The sequence below is a fragment of the Hemiscyllium ocellatum genome, chromosome 25 (genome assembly GCF_020745735.1).
Source record: "Hemiscyllium ocellatum isolate sHemOce1 chromosome 25, sHemOce1.pat.X.cur, whole genome shotgun sequence".
NCBI lineage: Eukaryota > Metazoa > Chordata > Chondrichthyes > Orectolobiformes > Hemiscylliidae > Hemiscyllium > Hemiscyllium ocellatum.
In genome coordinates, this window is record NC_083425.1 from 12,941,028 (window position 1) to 12,961,111 (window position 20,084).

General features: G+C 39.0%; 1 protein-coding gene across 1 annotated transcript in view; it reads right to left on the minus strand.

The window, feature by feature from the left end:
- The window catches only part of rptor (regulatory associated protein of MTOR, complex 1), a 383,050-nt gene that overhangs the window by 317,408 nt on the left and 45,558 nt on the right, over positions 1-20,084 (minus strand). The window lies entirely within an intron of this gene.

The window sequence follows — 20,084 nt, forward strand, 5'->3', positions numbered from 1 at the left end:
TCAAGACCAAACATCAAAAAGACAAGTTTTGGTTTAATCTTCCAATTAAACGCAAATTAGGAATTTGCACCTTCTGTTACACTTCATTCCTTCAACACTATGATTTCAATTACAGACTAATGAGTTCTATTAGCATGAAAAAACTGGTCAACAAAGATAGTGAACAGAAGGCCCAGTGAACTCCAGTTAAAAACAATTGTGGGCAGTTTAATTAAAACCGTCTGATAAAAAGTATTCCAATGCTCAAAATGTGACCCAGATAAGTACTCAATTTTCAAATATGCAATTCTCATTTGAAATTTGTAATAGAGGAGTATTTATCAAAGTAGCAGTTGAGTCCTGCAACCTGGAATACTTCCAAGTTTTAATCGTGGCCTATAATGAATTAGTCAATTCATCTACAGCAACTGTTGTGCATTAAAATTGAACCAAGAGTCACAGCTCCTTTTCTTTTAAAAATCAGTTATCCAAAAAAACTCATGCTGCAGTTGTACAGAATGTTGGCGAGATCACGTTTGGATACTGTATACAGTTCTGATCACCTTGCTATGGGAAGGAGGTTATTAAATTGCAGAGGATTCAGAAAAGATTTACCAAGATGTTAACAAGACTGGAGGGTTTGAGTTATAGGGAGAGGCTGCATAGGCTGGAACCTTTTTCCCTAGAGCGAAGGAAATTTAGGGGTGACCTTATAGATAAGGCAAATAGCAAAAAGTCTTTTCCCTTGGATAGTGGAGTTCAAAACTAGAGGGCATATTTTTGAGGAGAAAGATTTAAAAGGGACTGAGGGGCAACTCTATCCACATGGAGGGTGGTCTGTTTCTGGAATGAACTCCCAGAGGAAGTGGTAGATGCAGATATCGAACCTGCCTGCACTAACACTACTTTGAGACAATGTCAAGATAAATGTTGATTCCTCAGGATGCAATTATATTGTAAGGCAAATATTTACTCAGGAGCTTCTAGCTGCTAAAACTGGATGCCAAACTGATTGGGCTAATTTAGTGAGGCTTCAAACATAATGTGGGCTCTTACAGAACAGAACAGGTTGAAGAAATGCTTCCTCCATAGGAACTGGTAAATATAGGTGCAATTACAACATTTAAAAGACATTGAGATAGGAACATGAATAGTAAATGTTTAGAGGACCATTGGCCAAATGCATGGAAATGGGCCTGGCTTAGTAGGGGAAACTTGATCGGCATGGAGGATTGGACTGAAGGTCTCTTTCCATGCTATTTGACTCCAGAAATTGCCCAAAAGTGTGTGTAATGATCTCAGGTTAGAGAAATGCGGAGTCCTATAATTGAACAGCCTAACAGCGTGAACTGTCAAAACTTGTACATCAAGAGCAGCGTCACAGAAGGTTAAAATAAAAAGACTGATGAAACTGTCTGCCAGTGACTTGGCGAAGTTGGAGGAGAAAACTCGTCAGGGAATATTAATACCAATTTGAAATAGAGATAAAGTTGTTCTGTCATAACCTAATGAATGGATTCATCTTGAGAACACAGTCTAACCATGAACACTTCATTTGCTTACATTAAACATTGTCAAAAACTAGGTCAGCATTGGCAATTTTAACAACCAAGGATACATTTTAATACTATAAATGGATACCTTCATAAATGTTGTATAGCAATTGAATAAGTTGGCCCCATAACTACTGCTTAAGAAAATAATTGAAATCATCTACTTTTCAAGGTCTTAATTTAATTCTCAATATTTAACTCACGATCAAACAGGCTTCAATTTCATTCAAATCAGTTTTCTGCTTTTATTTTTCCTTTGCCCAACGTCTCCATTCATTCATTCACGCAGAAATTTTGTAACAAGCGGGCAAGGTAAATCTATCCTCTGACATTGTATCCTAAAATCAAAAGCCACCAATCAATTTTGGAAAAACCAGGTCCAATTACTAGAGCTATAAATCTAGAAAAATTCAAACAAAACTGAATTGCCCTCCAAATCTAATGAGGCCACCTCTGCACAGATCATTTCGAGGCAAAACTTTGGAAGTTTCAGCCAGATTGGCAGCTAAACATCACAAACATGCTCCAGACTGCAATGAACAAGGATACAGATGCTCAGCAGGCATGGTTTGTAAAGGTCATATTACTAACAAAATGGATGACTGCAATAAATGGCCCACTTTGATGAGAAAGGAAGTTTGCTAATGCAAAAGAAAATTTTTTAGCATCAAAGTGAATACAGATTCCCATGCTCATTCAATCCCATTCTTTTGGAACCATGATGAGCTTTGTACATGCCCTGGTCATTTCACCTATCTTCAGGTAATCCACATCATAGACTCAACAATTCTCTGACTAGAACATTTCAAACTATCCATCTTTGTCTTGTTTGTCTAAACATTCAAAAGCTAACTCGATAGCCAAGCTTAAAACATTTTGCAAGTATTTTATAGATTTATGCTGCCTCATAAAAATAGAGCCGACTTTTAAGCAAAGGGAGCTTGAATTAGACAAGCATATTAACATGCTCCATAGTTCATGCAGGTAGAATTTTAATAATCTATTAGCAATCACAGAACTGCACTTTATTGGCCTATATTTAAATTTTACTAATTCACCTTTGGTTGCTATAACTTCATGCAATAACAGATTCCAACAATGTTTTAACATTGAGGGGCTGTGCACTACCCTCTTGTAGTGCAGTATAAAATTTGTGTTCCATTTCTTCAATTAAAAGCAAAATACAACAGATGCTGGAAATAAAAACAGAAAACGCTGAAGAAACTCAGTACCTCTGGCATGCACTGGAAAAATTCCAAATTCTAAAAGATCTTTTTTAAGTTAAAAAGAAAATTACAGTAATGCTTACAAAAGGCCATACTTGCAACATTTTTAAGATTTCAATTTTTTCCTTTAATATGGTGTTCTTCCAGACACAGATCTTAAAGTTTGGCCACACTCTTTACCTTTTGTATGAATATTACACATTTTGATAAGTCTTTATTCAAGTTATCATTTTCAGAATCACATACGATGCTAAAAGGAGACAAGAAGTTGAAGCTGTTCATCTTGCATTCATCAGGATTAGGATGCAACAAATAGATTTGAAGAGACAAATCAGACTCAAAAAATTAACTGATTCTCTCCTTGCAGATGCTGCCAGAGCTGCTGAGTTTCTTCAGTATTTTCTGTTTTTATCTTCAGCATCTAACTGACAAGAGGAAACTCAACTTTATACTGCATTGCAAGAGGACAGTGATTAGCTTTGAGCTATTGCCATGGAGATGGATCAGAAACAATTAATCGGCAATCTTATTCTCAGAACAACTACATAGACATTGATTGATCAAGGCGCTGCCATGGAATGCAGTGAAGATGGACAGTCTCCATGATGCTGCCTGACCTACTGCACTTTCCCAGCAACACATTTTTAAGCTCTAATCTCCCGCATCTGCAGTCCTCACACTTTCTCCTAGTCTCCATGAGACTTCTTTTCCCCAGTGATAAGGGGCAGGTGTGAATTCCTTTTTGTCCAGATAAAACTCAGTCCTATGGGCTAATAAATGTAGCTTCTCGTACACACAAATATGTCACACCGCATGCTAATGGCTACTCATAAATTGGCTCCAATACAATTCTCGGTACAGCCCAAACAAACACACCAATAGGAGTCCAAGAGCACAATCATATCAAATGGTAGACATATTCAGAAATTTGAAAGCACAGCCTGAATAAGCATGATCAGAATGTTGACAAAATTCAATCTTTTACACGGTTTGTCAGTCACTTGGGATGTCCAGCCTGCATATCTAACATCACCCCACATCCAAAAAACCATACTGTCAGTCATTCATTTGGACGTAAGTATCAGGATTCACCTACAAAGCTGAAACATTACAACAGGAAAATCAAAACCCAAACCTGACAGAACAGACTGTGGATTATACTGGTATAACTTCATTTTGGATTTATGGGCTGAAGTAACAGGGAAGAACGTGACAAGGGGTTTCGAAGGTTGCCCACTTAGTTTATTGTTCAGCAAATCAATTGAGAAACTGATCTGCTTCCAATCAGAGTGAAATGTAAACTATTCATTCTCCCAATAATAATCATGGAAAAAATATCAATAAAACGATTACTGCTGAATTGCTATTAGTTTTCTCCAGAAATGTTGGACTCACTAATAAAGAACAGCAACCTCCAAAGTATACTCAAACAAGCAGCATGAAACACAGCAAGTTACTTCATAATAATCTATAACGATGGCTGAGGTGCCTGATGACTGGAGAGTGGCTAATGTTGCAGTTTTAAGAAAGGTTAGAAGGAGAAACTGGAGTAAATTGTTGGAGATGATTATAAAACATAGGACTTATGGAAATTTAGAGGGGCAAAAATTTATTAAGGACAGTTTGTATGGTTTTGAGCAAGGAAAATCGTGCCTCGCAAACTTAATTGAATTTTTTTTTAAGTTCCCAAAAAATTAATGATGACTGAGCAGTAGGTGCTGTTTATTTGGATTTCAGTAAAGCCTTTCACAAGGTTCTACATGGTAGATTAATTAATAAAGGTAGGTCACATGGGATTCAAGGTGAGCTTGCTAACTAAATATATAATTGGCTTAACAGCAGGAGAGAGTGTGTGATTGGTGAGGGCTGCTTTTCAGACTGGAGGCCTGTGACCAGCGGTGTTCCACAGGGATCAGTTCTGGGTCCTCTTTTGTATGTAATTTATATCAATGATTTGGATGAGAATATAGAAGGCATGGACAGGAAATTTACAGACAACACCAAAATTGGTGACAGAAAACCTTCTTCACTGTCTTCACTAAGATTACAAAGGAATCTTGATCAAATGAACCAATGGGCTGAAAAATGGCAGATGGAGTTCAATTTGGATAAATGCGAGGTGTTGCATTTTTGGTACAAGAGTAGGACTTCCACAAATAATGGGAGGTCCTTGGGTGGTGCTGCTGTAGATAACAGCAGTTATATAATTATTTGAAGTTTGCATCACATATAGAAATGGTGGTCAAAAAGGCATTTGGCACGCTCGCCTTCATTACTCAGTCATTTCACTATAGGAGTTGGGAAGTTATGTTGCTGTTGTACAGACAGCAGTGAAGGATACTGTGTCCAGTTCTGGTCACCCAGTTACAGGAAGCTGGAGAGGGCTCAGAAGAGATTTATCAGGACGTTGCCGGGTATGGAAAGTTTGAGTTATAAAAAAGGCTGGATAGGCTGATACATTTTTTCGCTGGAGAGTAAGAGGTTGAGAGGTGATTGATAGAAGTTTATAAAAAATTAGAAGTATAGAAAGTTAATTGGAGTTGCCTTTTCCCTAGGATGAGGGATTTCAATACTACGAGGTACATTTTCAAGGTGAAGGGGAGAGATTTTAAAAAAGCATGAGGTAATTGTTTTTCACACAGAGGGCGGCTCACATGTGGAATGAACTTCCTGACAAAGCAATTCAAAAGACATTTGGATAGATACATGAATAGGAAAGTTTAGAGGGTTATGGGCCAGGAGCAGGCAGGTGGAGCTAGTTTAGTTTGGGATTATGTTTGGCATGGACTGATTGGACCGAAGGGTCTGTTTCCATGCTCAATGGCTCTATGACTCTCAGTCAAGGAGCTAGAGGTGTCGCTGGAGGCCAATGTTCATGCTCATTGACAAAGGAAATGATTAACACTGATTTTTCAGAGAACAAAGCTCAGAAGGTGCAAAAAGCATCTGCAGTTTAACTTTTTGCCATTAAAGGCAAGAAATATTGCAGAAGCCCTTCAGCGCAGGGCAAGTTGAAAATTTTGCCTTACTTGTAAGCCCAATTATCAGATAACCACTGTTGTCACAAACACAAGGAAACATTAGGCACTGCACAAACCTCTACTTTTAAGACTGGTAGAAACCTCGAGCACTTGAATCCTTCTTCTGCACACATGTTTGACATTTTATATTTAAAACTACATATCAAGGTCAAAATTACTGCATCGATATGGTGATGCATGGAATTTATTATGCAACAAGCAAAATTTGTTAAGCTACACTTGGATGCTTATGGGGGTGTCAAAATAACTTGGGCCGGACCATTTACACTTCATTTAAGCTATTTTTGAAGGTCACTATAATATATGCAGACATTTCTATTAACTCTTTACATGGAAGAATATCATTTCTGCAGAGGTTAGTTTCTTTAATTTAAAAAAAAATTTCCTTACGTAGTTTACACAATCATCTTAAATTTTGCCTATGCTTAATTAAACAGAAACATAAAGGATAGATTCTGCTAATAATGGCACTGTTTGTATTTCATAAGCACTTTGTGAAAGTTATCATAAGATTAGAGTACACCGGTAACAAACACTTAATAGTAAACTTTACTGCGTTACTACTGAACAGTTTAGTGAAAATGTCCCAAGGCACTGTCAGGTACCTGGCAGACTAACCCGGTCAGGTCACTGGATTATAAGCAATTGGGCTATTTTCAAATACTCCAAAATCAAGTCTGAGCATATAGGAAGTAGGTTGCCAGATTTATCATCTAAGAATTTCTTTAGTGCACATATATTTGGCAAATTGACTATTGTTTAAAATGTTCTTATTACATTTTAGATATTTTCAAATCAACCTGTTCGGAGATATTCTGACATCACTGGAGCAGATGGCTCGGAGATAGGGACATTACCACTGCACCACAAAAGCCCTAATTTTGTATTCGACCTGACACTACTCTAGAGCAGGTGAGGTTTGAGCCCAAACCTTCCTGACTCATTAATTTTGTTTCTCTTCCCACAGGCGCAGCCTGACCTGAGTATGTCTAGCATTTTCTGCTTTTACTTATCTATGGGATTGCTTTAAAATTTCCAAGTTCAGCTCAATACAATCAGACAAGATTGAAATCTCTATCATATGGGCATTCTTTCTTCATTTAGAATTCTGATTAATCTGCACTCATTGTGAACAGATGAATCCACAACAACAGATACCCAATAATTCACAACTAAATATAACCATATTACTCAAAGATACAGTAAACAAGTGCAATCTTCATATGGTGGTAGATGAGTCGACATTAAGCTTAAAGCAATATATGCAGGAATTTTAACATCTTCCTTAGCCACAGTTATAGCTGTCTATAATGTCTGCTGCAATCACAAAGTGAAACAAAAGGTGTTCTATATGCCACTTGATCCAATCCTCTCACTGAAGATAAAAGTCCGTTGCTCCCGATGCGGTCTCCCCAACATTGGGGAGACTGGACGCCTCCTAGCAGAGCACTTTAGGGAACATCTCTGGGACACCCGCACCGCCCTGTGGCCCAACATTTCAACTCCCCCTCCCACTCAGCCGAGGACATGGAGGTCCTGGGCCTCCTTCACTGCCGCTCCCTCACCACCAGACACCTGGAGGAAGAACACCTCATCGTCTGCCTCGGAACACTTCAACCCCAGGGCATCAATATGGACTTCAAAAGTTTCCTCATTTCCCCTTCCCCCACCTCACCCTAGTTCCAAACTTCCAGCTCAGCCATGTCCCCATGACTTGTTCTACCTGCCTATCTTTTTTTCCACCTATCCACTCCACCTCCCCCTCAGACTTATCACCTTCACCCCCTCCCCCACCCACCTACTGTACTCTATGCTACTTTCTCCCCACCCCCACCCTCCTCTCATTTCTCTCTCCACTCCTCAGGCTCTCTGCCTGTATTCCTAATGAAGGGCTTTTGCCCGAAACGTCGATTATCCTGCTCCTCGGGATGCTGCCTGAACTGCTGTGCTTTTCCAGCACCATTCTAATCTAGACTCTGGTTTCTAGCATCTACAGTCATTGTTTTTACCCTGTAAAAACACTGCGGAAGACTGAAGTGTTAGCTACTTTGCCAAATGAATAAGCTAGATGGTATACATTTAGAAAACATTCAAGTTTACAATCTTAAATAGATCTGAGATTTTCTTTTAACCATGTATACAAATTGGTAAAAAATGATCAAGCCCAGATCCAAATTCTATTACAATGCTGTGCGAACAAGAATACATGCTTTGGGCAAATAACAGTTAACAGAAAAACCAAGGTAAGTACATAATATAATTCAGGATTGAAATACAGAGGAGGTATCAACATGGCTCCCCTATTCCCTCCCCCAAAGCACATCCATAACCTTTCCATTCAACACTGCAGAAAGTATGAAATATAATGTAGATACAGAATAATGTGGCCAAGAGTGAAATTATACATTTTGGTGTTAAAAACAGAAACGTAGAGTATTACTTAAATGGTGATACGTTGAAAGATGTGGATATACAAAAGGGATCTGGGTCTCCTTGTACACCAGGGAATAGCATTAAATAAGCAGGTGTAACAAGCAACTAAGGCAGCAAATAATATCAAAGAGAATTTGAGTTCAAAAGTACGGACGTTCTACAGCAGTTATACAGGGAGAAAAGTGAGGACTGCAGATGCTGGAGACCAGAGTAGAAAAATGTAGTGCTGGAAAAACACAGCAGGCCAGCCAGGCAGCATCCGAAGAGCAGGAGAATCAACGTTCCGGGCATAAGCGCTTCTTCAGGAATAAGGCTAGTGTGCCAAGTGGGCTGAGATAAAGGGTAGGAGGGAGGGGCGCTGGGAGGTGAGGGTGAGGGTGATAGGCCGGAGAGGGGGTGAGGACGGAGATGTCGGGAAGATGGTTACAGGTCAAGAGGGCAGTGCTGAATCCGGGGGTTGGGACTGAGATAAGATGGGGGGAGGGGGAATGAGGAAGCTGGAGAAATCTACAGTCATCCCATGTGGTTGGAGGGTTCCTAGGCGGAAGATGAGGCGCTCTTCCTCCAGGCGTCATGTGGTCAGGGTCTGGTGATAGAGGTGGCCAAGGACCTGCATGTCCTTGGCGGAGTGGGAGGGGGAGTTAAAGTGTTCAGCCATGGGGCGGTTGGGTTGGTTGATGTGGATGTCCAGAGGTGTTCCCTGAGACGTAGGTGGCCTGTCTACCCAATGTAGAGGAGTTGATGACAATGGCCTGGGAGTATTGCATGCAAATATGGTCTCCCCATCCAAACCAAGAATATACTGCTATAGACAAAGTGCAGAGATTCACGAGGCCATCAGTTTTTAATGGGTGTGCAACAAGGTGTAAAGTGTGCCGCACATTTTTTGCACGTATGCTTCCATTCTGCTAGAGCCTCAAAGTCTGTTAATGAAGGCTGACATCTGTCCCCATGCATGCGCAGGAGAAGGGAGGTCTGCTCAGTAGTGTAGACTGTGTAGCTTGATACTGGAAAGGTTGGCAACTAATGAATGAGGTTGACACTAAGGACAACAGCACTCTCCTCGGAGGCAAGATTGGTTTGACTGGGCCTGTTTTCACTGGAGTTTCAGAGGACAAGGAAGGATCAGATTGTATAGTACAAAATTTAACAGGGCTAGAAAGACTAGATACAGTGAGATTTTTCCTTGCTGGGGAGTCTAGAACCAGGGAAGTTAGTTACAGGAAGTGGGGTAAACCACTTAGGACTGAGATCAAGAAAGATTTATTCACTGAAAAGGGTAGTGAACCGGTGGAATTCTCTACGTCACAAGGCCATGGAGGCCGAGTCGTTGAATATACCCAAGAAAGAAATAAACAGACATCTTTAGAGGTTTGGGGAGAAAGCAGGAATATGGCATTGAGGTACGAAGATAAGCCACTCCTAGCTTCTAAGTTTGCACAACAACAATTTCTAGTGTCGCAGCAGAGGATTCACGATCATCCAGAAACTACATAAAGACCTCAAAGCCAAAACTATATGTTTGCCACTATTCATCACCAGACAGCATCAAATGGATGGATACCCGTTACACCACATTGGCAACTTGGAAGAAACACCGTGAATTTCAATGTGCTGTGCAACCAAACAGTGAAGTGAATAAACTGTTGGATTGAAAACCATAGAACATAAGACGACATGCTTCATGGTGGCGTTATGGTTGATATAACAAAGTGAAAGCCAGCGGTAAACCATAGACATAGGATTATGCCAAAACTCAAGGTCCCTGCACGAATTTGAAATCATGATCATGACAAAAGCTAGATGGATGAGGATGAAGTTGTGCTCTAGATTAATAACATGTGGAATAGACAACCTACTGTCTGACACTGTTTAGTGCTGCATTCAGATCCCATAAAAGGGATGAGATTAAGATGCACATGTGAGATAAGAGTGAGTCGTCCAACTTCTGTAGTTAAACCTTTGGATGCAAAAATCTTTTTTTGTGTTGACAGATGACAGAGAAAACAACTTCACGATGAATAAAAATGTGCACTCTGTCCTAAGTAATGTTTTGCGTGATGACATCATCAAATTATGGGATCAAAGAATGCAGAATATCCAATTCAATGAATGGTGAGCAAAAGACAATTTGTTTGAAGCAATGATTATGATACTAAAACCACCACTTGTAATCCAGAGTGGGGAAATCCCAATGTTGATGTCATTGCCAAAGTAACTCAAAGATTTTGATGTCGCTGGCATCCAATGCAAAGAATTGATGAATTTGGATGGTTTTTAAAATGCTGCGATTGTGGTTAAAGGCACCCTTGTATGATTAATTAATTCAATAAACTGTGCCACATAATTGAATGGGAGCATTTTCAGGCAAGTTTAAAGCCAGTGCTACCACTAGGTGGAGCACTCGCATTTGTGTAAGCAAATGTGTGTAATTTATGGGCTCAGTGCGCCAGCTGCCTATAATAAAGATGGCACTTTCCAGATAGTCACAAGGTGGGAGCTCCAAAGCACCCCAGCTAAATGAAATATCATCATTATTAATGGTTTAATTGTCCAGAATGTGAAATTAGAGCAAAAGCCAACAATAGGAAGGATGTTGTGAAACTTGAAAGGGTTCAGGAAAGATTTACAAGGATGTTGCCAGGGTTGGAGGATTTGAGTTTATAGGGAGGAACTGAATAGGCTGGGACTGTTTTCCCTTGAGCGTCGGTGGCTGAGGGTTGACCTTATAGAGGTTTATAAAATCATGAGGGGCATGGATAGGGTAAATAATCAATGTCTTTTCCCTAGGGTGCTGGAGTCCAGAGCTAGAGGGTATAGGTTTAGGGTGAGAGGGGAAAGGTAGAAAAAGGACCTAAGGAGCAACTTTTTCACGCAGAGGGTGGTACGTGTATGGAATGAGCTGCCAGAGGAAGTGGTGGAGGCTGGTACAATTACAACATTTAAAAAGGCATCTGGATGGGTATATGAATAGTAAGAGTTTAGAGGGATATGGGCCAAGTATTGGCAACGGAGACTAGATTAGTAAGGATATCTGGTCAGCATGGACGGGTGTGTTTCCATGCTGTACAGCTCCGTGACTCTAGTAGTTAGTACATTATTTAAGTGTGGGTATCTTTACCATAAAGTAAATTTTAGAATTTGATTGCTGGGATCAGTTAACTCCAACATTACATCTTTTACACTACCAGGACGGTAGGAGAATGGACAGATGAGAATTGGGTCCCTCTCAACAGTGTCTCAGTTCATACACATGATGTCCATTTAATTTGGGTTAAAGATGAAGTGGGTATGGTGTGAAAGTAATGGAGGGTCTGCATCGTATCACAGTGAATGTTTTGCAGCTTCTCATTGATTTACCACACCTTCCCAAATTTGATAACTTTCCCTCACTATTTAGTTTAAAAGTCTCTCTACTTCCCATTTTAAGATGTCGGCAAGAACACTGGTCCCAGCATGGTTCAGGTTGAGTCCGCTCCATTTGTACAGATCCCACTTTCCCCAGTCGTGGTGCCAGTCCCCCAATTCCCCCACACCAGTTTTTCAGCTTCTAAGAACCCATACCTAGGAGGATAATTTCATCAGGTTCTGATGAAGGGTCATCAACATGAAACATTGAAATGTTCCCCCCTCTATCTACTGATGCCGCCAGACCAGCTGTTAATTGAGTATTTTGTTTTGGTTTCAACTGGTCAATTCCTAGAATGGAAAGCTAGAGGTGGGTCAGTTACTCACAAAGCCTTTGATGTTCTTACCAGCTAAGGCTGCAGAAATACCATCTATGGAAAAGGGGAAAGGAAATCAGAGAGACTCAGGGTCCAAAGTTTGTGATATGCATATACAAATTGAATTAAGGAGTTTTATACCAAGCTCAAAATGCACGTATTTACATTTTGTGCACTGTGATTGGAGTACTTTTGCTCATGAACCAATCCAACAGATATTTTCTCCATCAGCAAAACCACGGATCAATTCCACTTAATCAATCCCACATCGTGTGTTCCATCACAATTTTCCAAAACAAATCTTCTGACTCTCAAAAGCATCACCAGAGATAGCTATTTATATCTTCAGTTTTTTTTCAAAGCCCCGGCCACAGGCTATCACCATGAATATGCAATAGGTGCAGCTTAATCCAAAGAACTCAGTCACCAATGTCTCTATTTCTCAGGGGTACAGCGTGCACAGCAATCCTAGCATTATATTGAGGAAAGCGTATCATTCAACTAATGCCACAGGAGATGTACTAGTTTTATGAAAAATTAAAATTCTGACAATTTAATCATAAATACAAGGTATTGTTACTTGTTGCAATAATTTATCCTGGTCATCTCTTGGGTGTTGATCCTGAAGTTCAAAATTTTAATTGACTCCTTGTTGACCTAGAGAGATGTCTAGTTCAAAGTAATCATCCCAGGGACCTCTAATTTTAATCAAGTTAAATGTATAATCATGGAAGCACATTTAGAAAGCCCAAACACCTGAGTTTATTCTTTAGGTAACCAGAGACTCCAATCAGGATAACAAATTGGAAGCAACTAATACTCAAGTCTCCCATTCCAACAATCTTGTGATCAAAATACCAAAAACAACTTCGCTTCATCTTCAGACATATGGTTCTGATAATGAGAGACATGCAAACATTTCCTATGCATTTCTGCAATGTGAATAGCACCCCAGAACCATCTTATACAAGTAATCTGTACACCATCTTTGAACAGAGATGGGAGATTTGCAATTTTCAACAAATACGGAAGGTGTTATTGTAAAGGAGAAAGTTAGCCCAACATAAACACTTGGTATAAAGCATCAGTTTTGAAATAAAACTAAAGGATAAGAAATGTATTAAAAGCAAAAGCAACAGGAATCTATACAATGCAAATAAAGTAGCTCCATTCTGTTTCAAAACACCACCCAACAGGCTTAATTGGGTCAACCACTATACTGGTGATCTGCTGGTATGGTATCAATATAACAAAAGACCTTGCTGATTGCCCAGAACAATATCCACCATGACAGAAAGAACTGGTGACTAAGCTACATACTATGTTTTAAGTCAATTAAGTGATCTCCAATTTCTGATAAGGGTTGCAACTGCACCAGTGACTCCAATGAAGTGTTAACCTTCATATGGAATGAGAAAGGTTATCTGACTGGAAATGTAGATACTTGGTTATGAATTCAACAGCTACACCATAACTTTTTTTTTTCATTTTATCTTGTTGTGCATGGAGACTAAATACATACCAAAAATTAAGCATCAACTAAATAAGTATGATCTCCAACTGAACTAAACAAATCAGGATAGATATACGAGGCAGAACAGAGATAAAAGGTGGCAAGTTCTGTTTCATATGATGTAACAGGTGCTTTGCACTTGAGTGCTCAGACTTGTACCGTACAGACGAATAACCTGGATAAAGAAAGAGTGTTGCATGCCCAAGTTTGCAGATGACATTGATAGGACACCAGTGAGCTGTGCAGGTGGAAGTAGGATGATAGAATGGGAGTAGAAATAGCTCAAAACAGCATTTTCAAGAAATCAATTTCTTAAGGTCACTGGACTCAAAATGTTAACTGTTTTCTCTCCACTATTGCTGTTAGATCTGCTGAGTTTGTCCAGCAATTTCATTTTTGTTTGCTTCAGATTTCCAGCAACCACAGTTGTTTAACTCCAAAAAATTACATGACCCAAGTTAAATGCCTTAAGCTACAGAGTCAGATAATTGCTGAAGTGTTTTTTTAAGTTGAGCTTTTATGACACAGAAAAGACTAGTCACATGTGGGCTTGGTTCTGAGAAGAACCCATACCAGCAAAATTTTGAAGTCTCCAGAACAGAGCTAGAAAGAAGTCTTTAAAACTGTTTTAGCAGCCCATATAGACGGCGCTGAGCTTTGTTTGAGAGTACAACGTTAATGAGTTAGCCTGTCTCTCTTGGAGAGGAAACCGAGACAATCATATCTGCTATTTATGCAGCAACTCACTAAAAGAAAATGCAGAATTTGTTGGTGAGATATTTTGAAGCAAGGATGGGAGTGATACTTCACTGGGGCTGAATGTCATCAATCTCTGTCAATGTCACTTCCCAGAGAAATATGCAAGACTCCCAAGTTCTATGCACCTCAATTAAGTACACTACCAAAGTTTTGGAAACCATCACAAGAATTTTACGAATACCACTATATAGAATATTCAGAGTTACATCACTACCAATCCTTTTTTTAAACATCTACATTTCACATTTATGAAACAACCTCTACAACAAACATTAGGATGATTTCATGCATCCATTTTTAAAAAGTTCTGAATTCAATTAAAAAATCCCCACTTATAAAAGCACACCAGGTCCAAGCAATAATGATTATTTACAATATAATGCAATATCTGCTACTTTTTACTGGTTTTTGTAACATATGCAGGTACTTTGTTCCTCATGAATTATAAATAGCAAACTGAATTATTTATTTTTCCCGTATTCAGACAAAATGCTTGTCTTAATCATCAATTAGCAATGTTGAATTCATTCTCAGCTAGCCAAAATTCAGCTAGTTCAGAAATCTGTCAGTTTATAATTATGTTTTGGATCTAGTAAATATTACAATAAATGTTTAGTGAAGATAAATTTAAATAATATCCTTTGGTGAACTCTTCATTTCAAATACAAATCTAGGTCACCTTCGATTATTTGCAACTTCTAACAGTTTCACGGAGGGAGCGAGTGCACTATAGTCAAACTTGTTGATGAGCAAGATAGGTAGCAAAGCATATTGGAAGGTGGACATGATGAGTCTGCAAATGGATATGTTAAGTGAGTTGTCACAACTCACAGATAATATAAGAAAATACGAGATTGCTCTCTTCAGCAGAAGAATTGAGAAGTAGATTAATTACATGGTGGGAAATCGGTGCACAAATTCAAATATCCTTGTACATATATCAGCCACTATCTCTATGAAAACAGCATACTCGACAGCCTGAATGTACTACTTCTGCTCCTGTCTCTTATCGTCTTATATAAATCACAAAATATTACCATGCAGACACAGCAAGTAACTACAATGGAAAATTAAATGCCAGCCCCTATTGCAAGATTGATGTGGAATAAAAGGAAGTCTTGCTGTAATGGTAAGGCCATTAGAATGTGTGCACAGGGTTGGTCCCCTTGAGGGATATACTTCCATTACAGCAGCTCAAATTAGCCAAACTGGTTCCTGGGCTGAGCAGGTTGGGCCAATACACATTGGAATTCACAACAGTGAAGTGATGTTATTTAATCTCAAGATGTTAAGCAGGTTGAGAGGGCAGATGCTCAGATGATGTGTTTCATCACAGGGGATTCTAGAATATGTGAGCATTGCTCAAAAATGAGATCCTCCCATTAGAACAGAGATAGAAAGGGAATTTCATTTCACAGTGGTTATTAATCATTGGAATTCTTTTGCCTTGAGACTAGAGGAGGGCTGAGTCATTGAATATATTTAAAGCTGAATTGTATAGGATTTGATTTAGAAGAGTTACAAGTTACATGAAGCCAATAGGATAATGGAGTTTAGACCAGAATCATATCAGCCATCACCTTGCTGACTGAGGAAGCAGGCCATTTGGCCTACTCCTGCTCTGTTCTTAGATAATCTCAGAAGGAAGTAGCTATTTCTCTACATTTACTTTTAGTATATAATAAATTTATTCCATTTTCCACAGTGTTTTTTTTATCAGAAGTGAGCAAAATCATGCATTCACAGTCTTCTTATAAAGAGGTAGGTAGTTCCAGAGTAATCTCAATTCCACAGATTAAAAATGGTTTTGAATCTATGAGAAAAAGATGAGCTGCCCAGTCATTGATGCTATGCTAATTAAGTGATTGCATTTGTCACATTACAACTAATTCAAACGAACAGAATACGCCATACCCATGTCTCAAATAATTGTTTTTTGTCCAATATAGCCTGAAAGTCAATTCCTACTAGTTGCACTCTATTATAATTTAATTCATATTACCAGTGTGGAAAAGCAAACTAAAAATATCATTCCGATAAGCAGCTTACATTTGTTCAATTACACACACAAAGAATCCAACTAGAGAACAAAACTGGAATTAGCAACAAGAGGTGATTTAGGATTCACAGAGAACCTCTTCAAATGGATCTGAATGCAAAACTGCCCATTGGGAATCAAAGAAAAATGTTTTAGTTTGCAAAAACATTTTAATAAGTCAAGAAATACAAGAATCAAATGAGATGAACAGAATCCTGAAGACCACAGAAACCAGCAAAAAAAAATCCTATTTCCCTACTTGGCTTAAATAAAAGTTAAAAATCTAGAAGCATAATGTGAAGGCAGTCGACAGTACAGTATATATTTCAGCCCTCAGCAAGCACAATTTTATACTACCTTGAAAACCATGCCACAAAATATTCTTCAGATGCTCACGTAGGACATTACAAATAAAACAACTGAAGCCAAAATCTAATGGAGGTTAAGTGCCTAAAAGTGATGCACTGTTCTGCACATGTGAAGGAGTGGTCAGAAAATAGGCTGTACAAGGTTAAAGTTTGCATAACATTTTTACTCAATATGCTCATGTGCAATAGCGCATATAAAATAAATGACTTTAGCATTTACAATTACTCGTAACAGCAGAAGCTTCATCATTTGACAGAATGAATCCTTAACACAATATGAATACACTGCCCTTGCCTTACATGCAAATTACTTGTGGAATATGTGATTGATGTAAAGGGTAGCTGAACACCATTCGAAATGAAGAATTCCTCATGATCTCCACAGCTTCAATTCATTATACCTTTAAAAACTTCTCATAGGGCTCAGTTGTATAGGCAGTGAATAGCTGAGTCAGTGAACAGCTGGGGATGTGTCTGCATCCCCAGTTAAAATACATTAGCCAGCCACCTGAAGGCTCAGTGTCCAAAACTCCCCCTTCTCTCTTCCATAATTGAAGGACCTAAGGCCACAGGTCAATGACCCTTCTAGCTTGTGCATCCGTTAAAGGTGTTGTACAGGAGAGGTAATAATCAATTTGCTTTCTACAAGTAGTGATAAGATAGCACTTACTGAAGTGTGACTGAAAGATGAAATTTTGTAGAAGATTTGAATTTCCTACTCATCACGAAATTTCATAAGAATGCCAATTCAAGGAGGAAAATCAAATGTGTATACATTGAAGGGTTGTGCTGATTGCTTGTCATGTGGGCTCAGATGTCATGTGGTAGAGGCGATGCCCGTGGGAAATGCACCCGTTAAAGCTGTTAACAGTAAGGTTTTACATTTTAATCCATCACAATGCCAGTGCAATATCATATACATAGGCTATACATATATGATATTGCACATAGGCCAAACCTTCGAGATTTATAAAATCATAAGGGAAATAGATAGGGTACATAGACAAGGTCGTTTCCCTGGGTTTTTTTTTAAGTTTTAAGGCGGTAGGGGAAAGATTTAAATGGTACCTGAGAGGGTAGTGCGTGTATGGAATGAGCTGCCAGAGGAAGTGGAGGCGGCTGGTACAATTACCTCATTTAAAAGGCATCTGGATGGATATATGAATAGGAAGGATTGAGAGGGACATGGGCCACATGATGGCAAATGGGACTACAATTATTTAGGACATCTGGTGGGCATAGACTAATTGGACCAAAGAGTCTATTTCTGTGTTGTATATCTCTATGACTCTCTCTCTCTTCGACTGCTCACATGAAGCAGAGTTCTGACTATACACAACCAGCCTGTGCTTGCAAAACTGCAGCATCTAACATTAAATGTGATTGTGCAATTAGGCAAATTTGCTCAAGAATTCTGAAAGTGCAAGGAATTATGGTGACAACCAATTACGATTGTCAGTTGTGCTCACAGTGTGCACCACACGTGCATGCACTGAAATCTACCTATTGATACACAGGGCTTTTTTTCCATAGAAATAACACATATATACACTTTTTCAACTCAACATGGATGACAGCCATTTGCTGGTACATTTCTCAGAGCAATGCCCTAACCAGTCAGTCAATCCACCTGGAGTGTGGTGATAAAGGTCAATGAAAGTGAACCAAAAGCTACCATAGAAAATTGACTGCCTGCAGATTGTGTGCTTTTTGAGCAAAATAGATTGTATCTGCAAATATAATTCTGCAAATGCAAATTCACCCCACAGACTTCTGCGTGTGCTTCCATGAGTGTGTGTGCACTTGCATATGTGTATGCTTGATAAAGTGTGAGAGCATGATGGAGTATACACGTGTGAGTGTGGGGAGGGTGTTTGTGCGCAAGGGAGAGACAGCGTGTGTATGAGAGGGGGTCTGAGAGAGTGTATAGTGCAGTGAGGTCAGCTGTAGTGTGACATGAACACAAGGAACTGGGACCCTGGATTCATGTCAAACACAAAATCTTAAATACTCACTCACACAGACCCTTGCTCATTCACATACACACACACTTTCACAGGCTTATATTCCATCTCTCTCTCACTCACACACTCACACACACACACACACACACACACACACACACACGGGATGAATTTGCATTTGCAGAAACTTCTACATTTCTCAAAAAACACACAATCAGCAGGCAGTCAATCCATGTAATATTTTGTAAGTTTCTACTTTAGAAATAGAACCAGTCTGGCTCAAGATTGGGATACAGAAGACTCTAACCTCACACCTTTAATGCACTGTCTGAGCTGAGATGTCACCTTTTTGTAATAAAACCTTCAGTTATCTCAAGAACGTGACTTAAAAAGTAGCTCTGGGATCTACATATTAATGAATTAAAACCTGAAACCCATTCTCAAAGATGAAAGGCTTAACAGCAATTTAGGATTGTTCAATATATTTCAGTTGCATAACACTAATCTTGTGCCATAAATTCTGTGTCTTATGATCCTCTGCCAAAGCTACCTGAAGAGGGAGCAGCGCTCCAAAAGCTAGTGCTTCCAAATAACTCTGTTGGACTATTGAGAAATTTCTAAACTTTGTCCACCCCAGTCCAACATCAGCACAACCACATCATGATCTTCAATAACTTTGGACAAGTAAATCACCTGGAAAATCATCAGTATAACGAAATGTAGAACCAGTAATTTGTGAATATCTGTTTTCAAATATCCAAAAGGATTTTTTTCCTGAATGAGGTCAGTATTGTTCTAATTTACCACGAGATACAAAAAATATCAAGTTTGAAGCTACAAAGAAAATCTTAAAAGGACCATTCGAAACAGAAAAGGCAAGAAAACTTCTCTATCGAAAAGCAAGAGAGGCTCACATCTTGACGGATGAAAACAAAATTATGACTGATCCAAGACAACAATATCTGCACAAAATGCAAAAATGACATATCATTTGTAACAATTTTGTCACAAAATTCACGTAAAGAAATATCCCCCACTGAATGCTCTACAAAAAAACACGCAGTCTCTTAACCTACGAAACAGAAGACAATAAAAACTGAGTTTTAAAAGCAGACTGGATCATACTGACCATTTTAGGCAGATAAAATTTTTTTTGGTCTATCTTTCAAAACTACACATATTACATAGCACACTTTCAATCACCCTGAATCTCAAATTTGTTCAAGATCATTAAATGTGGTACAGAAGTGACCTTTACAACAAAGACAACAAACTTAACACTGATGGAATTTACAAACCATGGTTCATTATTCAGCTCCTCAGGCTGTGCTTGAAAGCTTTGCTTTCAGCCAAATTCAGAAACATCCTCAAGAAAGACAAATACAGATAAATATCAATTAATCAGTTCCTTTGACATTGTCGAAAACTGTGGTGCTGGGAAAGCACAGCCAGTCAGGCAGCATCCGAGGAGCAGGAGAGTGGACG